Source organism: Desmodus rotundus, chromosome 10, assembly GCF_022682495.2.
Source record: "Desmodus rotundus isolate HL8 chromosome 10, HLdesRot8A.1, whole genome shotgun sequence".
Lineage (NCBI taxonomy): Eukaryota > Metazoa > Chordata > Mammalia > Chiroptera > Phyllostomidae > Desmodus > Desmodus rotundus.
The window spans coordinates 96317059-96321845 of NC_071396.1; the positions used below are offsets into that span (position 1 = coordinate 96317059).

The 4787-nt window shown below is 48.7% G+C and overlaps 1 pseudogene; it reads left to right on the forward strand.

Moving 5' to 3' along the window:
- The first annotated feature begins 658 nt into the window (after positions 1-658).
- On the forward strand, positions 659-1905 carry LOC112322872 (keratin, type I cytoskeletal 18 pseudogene; annotated as a pseudogene).
- Positions 1906-4787: the final 2882 nt, after the last annotated feature.

Here is a 4787-nt window from a genome sequence, read left to right on the forward strand (position 1 = left end):
GAAAAGAAAGGAATTAGATATTTTTGGTCATGAGTAAAAAAGACTTGGTATTTGGCCCGGAGGAGGACACAGGCCCTCAGGTTCCTTAGGAAACAGCGTGGATTAAAGAATTGATGCAAGCCTATCTGGGTTAGTTCTGTTTGAATCTGATCCTCTGATTCTGTTCAGTTTAATGAATGGAATTGTTGGGTACTTGCTATTTGGAGAAGGCAAAAAGAAAAGAATAGGTTCTTTCATTAAGGAACCAATAGAATTGTAAGAGGTACATAAGCACCAGTTTGGATAATGCACTCACTTGATGTTATAGAAATGGAGAGAGAGAGAGAGAGAGAGAGAGAGAGAGAGAGAGAGAGAGAGATTGAGATTTGGAGCTGGGCGACACTTCACTGAAGATTGAGCTTTGAGCTGGTCATTGAAAAACAGGCAGGACTTGGATGGAGGAAAGGCATGTGCGAGATACCCTGGGCTTAGCAAATAGTGCAAGCCTCAGTGTGGAGAGGGAGATGAACCAGGGCTCGGTGTGCAACAGTGAGGAGAGGATCTTACCCAGAGTTACACCGAGGACTTTCTGGAGAGGCAGAAAAACCGAGTGTTAAAGGGGCATTTAGACTGCTGCTTGAACCTGAGTCTTGGCTTCTCACCTTCCTCCCTGAACAACATGAGTTGCAGCACCTGCTCCAGCTTCTCCACAAACTACCGGATCCTGGGCTTCGTGTAGTCACCCAGCCACTGGGTCCGGCTGGCCAGGAGCACGGCCAGTGTCTATGCAGGCGCCAGGGGCTCGAACTCCCAAATCTTCTGTGTCCTGCTCTGCCAGGGTGCAGGGCAGCTGGGGTCTGGGGGCCTGGCTGTAGAGATGGCTGGCACAGGGATCATCCAGAGGTAGAAGGAGACTATGCAAAGCCAGAATGATTGCCCGGCCTCCTACCTGGAGAGGGTGAGAAGCCTGGAGGCTGATAATCAGAAACTGGAGAGCAAAATCTGGGACACCTGGAGAAAAAGGGACGCAGCTCAGAGCCTGGAGGCATTATTTCAAGACCATTGACGACCTGAGGGCTCCGATCTGCAAGTTCTGTGGACAATGCCCATCTTTCTGCTGATGACTTCAGACTCAGGTGTGAGATGGAGCTGGCTATGTGCCAGTCTGTGGAGAGTGACATCAATGGGCTCTGAAAGGTGAGTGATGACACCAATATAATTCGGCTGCAACTGGAGACAGAGATTGAGGAGGAGCTGCTCTTCATGAAGAAGAACCACGAGGAGGAAGTATATGGTCTCCAAAACCAGACTACCTACTCTGAGTGGAGCATGGATTTGGACGCTCCCAAATCTCAGAACCTCAGCAAGGTCATAGGGGACATCCAGGCCCAGTATGACAACTGGAAGGGAAGAAGCAAGAAGAGTTAGACAAGTACCGGTCCCCGCAGACTGAGGAACGTGCCACAGTGGTTGCCTTGCAGACCGCTGAGACAGGAGCTGCTGAGATGACACTCGTGGAGCTGAGACATACGGTTCAGTCCTTGGAGATTAACTTGGACACAGTGAGGAATCTGCAGGCCAGTTTGGAGAACAGCCTGAAGGAGGTGGAGACGTGCTATGCCAGGCAGATGGAACAGCTCAGTGAGATCCTACTGCACCTGGAGTCAGAACTGGCCCAGACCCAGGCACAGGGGCAGCGCCAGGCCCAGGAGGATGAGGACCTGCTAAACATCAAGGTCAAGATGGAGGCTGAGATCAACACCTACCACCGCCTGCTGGAAGAAGGGGAGGACTTCAATCTCGTGATGCCCTGGACAACAGCCACTCCTTACAGTCCATCCAAAAGACCACGACCTGGAGGATCAGAGGACTGTGGATGGAGAAGTGGTGTCTGAGGTCAACAACACCCAAGTTCTGAGGCGTTAAAGGCAGCAGAAGTGGGGCGCCCCTTGTGGGGGCAGGAAGCTAATAAAGAGTTCAGAGGTCAACAAGAAAATGTCATTTACACACAAATCCATATTGATTTAAACAAATAGTTGGATAACTGAATACATGCAGGAGAAGAGACAAGACCTTCTTCCAAAAGTCCAATGTATGGTGATACTTTCACCTCCAGGAGGGGAACCTTTAACCTACTCCATGTGTGGGCCGGACTTAGTGACTCCCTTCCAGAGGACAGAGCATAGAAAGGGAAAACTAGTAAGTTCATACAGTGGGGGAATCTTGCAAACACCCCCTTAGCCAAGCGGTCAAGGTTAACATCACTGGTGATATGGTGTCATGTACCCCCTTATATTAGTCAGGGTTGTACAGGGAAACAGAACCAATAGGATATCAATAGGATATTGATATCAATAGAATATCTCTATCTCTCTATCTATTTATCTAGAAAGAGAGAGTGATTGAGTACAGGAGTTGGCTCACATAATTATGGAGGCTGAGAAGTCCCAGGGTCTGCCATCTGCGAGCTGGAGAGCCAGGAAACCCGCTGATGTAATTTAGCCCCAGTCTGAAGGCCTGACTACTAGGAAGCAGATGGTTAAAGCCCGGCGTGAGTCCAGATGTTCTAGAACAAGGAGCGCTGATGTCCAGGAGCAGAAGATGGATGCCCCATCTCAGGCAAAAACCAAGTTCACCCTTCCTCACCTTTTTGTTCTATTCGGGCCCTCAGTGGATTGGATGAGGCCCAGCCACGTTAGTGAGGGCCATCTGCTTTACTCAGTTCACTGATTCAGGTGCTCGTCCCTTCTAGAAACACCCTCACAAACACACCCAGAAATAGTGTTTTACCATCTACTTGGGCATCTCGTGGCCCAGGCAAGTAGACACATAAAATTAACCATCAGGCCTGACATGACATGAAATACGATATGATGGGGTGAGAAGGATGAGCCACTTCTGCAGTGCTCTTTCCAAAAGCTTGTCACCCGAGTCTAATCACGACAAAACGTCAGACAAGTCCAAACTGAGGGACTTTTCTACAAAATACCTGACCAGCACTCCTCAAGACTGGCCGGGCCGTGAAAAACAAACAAACAGGAAAACCTGGGAAACCGGCGCAGAGCAGAGGAGGCAAAGGAGTGTAATGGGTGCGTGCAGGGTGCAGTCCTGGCCTGGGTCCTGGAGCACACACAGAGAAAGAAAATCAGCGGAGAAAGTGGTGGCTGCCAAACAAACAAAACCCCCCAAAACGAAAACCACCCGGAGTTTAGTTAATAGTAATATAGCAGTGTTCATTTCTTAGTTTGGGCAGATATATCAGTGGAAGATGATGACAGTAGGGAAAACTAAAACTAAAAAAACCTAAAACTAAAACCAAGTGCAAGAACTCTGTACTATCTTGGAACTCTTCTGTACATCTAATACAATTTCAAAATAAAAAGTTTATTAAGACAGACAAGAAACCAAAGACTTTGCACAACTTTGTGAATATACTAAAAACCACTAAAATGTCCACTTTAAATGTATGGATTTTATGGTGAATACTATCTCAATAAAGCTGTATAAAAAGTTTATTAAGAAAGACAGGGCATTTACCATACAGCTAAGGTTTTGGTAAATTTGGCTTGCGAGTGCAGAGCTGCAAACCAGATTTACTGGTGTGAGTATGTGAGACATACCACTTATTCAGTCCGTAAGCATGTGGTTCAAGGTTTGCTATGTGCAAGCGTAGAACCAGCCCTGCAGGTGGACTTTTGTGTTCTTTTCAGTATATCTTCCCCTTCCTCCACAGCAGCACAGTGACTTTGTAGGGGCTACGGAGTACCTGCCCCAGGCAAGGGACCCTGACACACTGGGTCAGGGGTCAGGTGATCTAGGACTTCAGAGAGCCAAGGTCTCAGTGAAGAGGAGGATGACACTGATGCTTCTTGACTATAGTGGCCTCTGAAGCAGCCATCCCACACGTGGCGAATGGAGCCCTAAGAGGTTTCAGTGAACTACACACCCAGGGAAAGGAAGACTGTTTGCCACACGTGACCTTCATCCCATCCCACCACAAAACCAACCAGGGTCCTTCGAGAACCTCTTTTTAAAGCTCAGCCTCGCACATGTGGAAACACATTCTGGCACCTCCACCTCTAACTACTTGGTTCCAAAGTCTGCATCAAAGACCTAAACACCTTTCCCTCCTTCTGGGTATTAGTATGACCCAGCCAAAGAGAATGTGAGCTCTGGAGATGAATGCCCCAGAGCAGCCAAAGTAGAAGCCATTTCTCTAATCAAGCAGTGCCTTCATTAGAACAGAGGCATGCCTTCTAGTTCTGTTATGTCCTTTCCAGCACAGCTCGCAGCTGACTGACCTGCAGACCTGCAGACGGGTATCACCTCCTTCAGCCTTTCTTCACGGGAACGTCACTGGAGAAGTTCCTTGACTCTGTAATTTGTTTAGTGTGGAAATGGCCCATTCTGTCCTGCTTCTCACAGGTCTTAGGGAGCTTCTGAGGGTCTTTGGGGGTGAGGTTTTCCCTACAATGGCATTTGTATTTGAGTCAGAGAGTGACGTCAACAGAGGGGAAGGGACAGGCCTGAGGTGACAGCACGTCAGGGGGTGGATGCGTGAAGCTTCTGTCCCCTGGACTTCAGGGCTGGTTCCTGTGTTTGAGCACGCCCCAGGTGTTAGGTGACAGTGCGACTGCTGTCAGATTGCAGAAACACAGCACACCTGGGCCAGAAGGAGATTCAGGGGCCACCACCCCCAGTTTTATTATTTCACTGCTGGGGAGACTGAAGCCCAGCGAGAGGAGGACTTTCCCCTCCCAGGAGACAGGCTGTAGTTTTGAAAAACATTAACTCATGGTGAGAAGGGA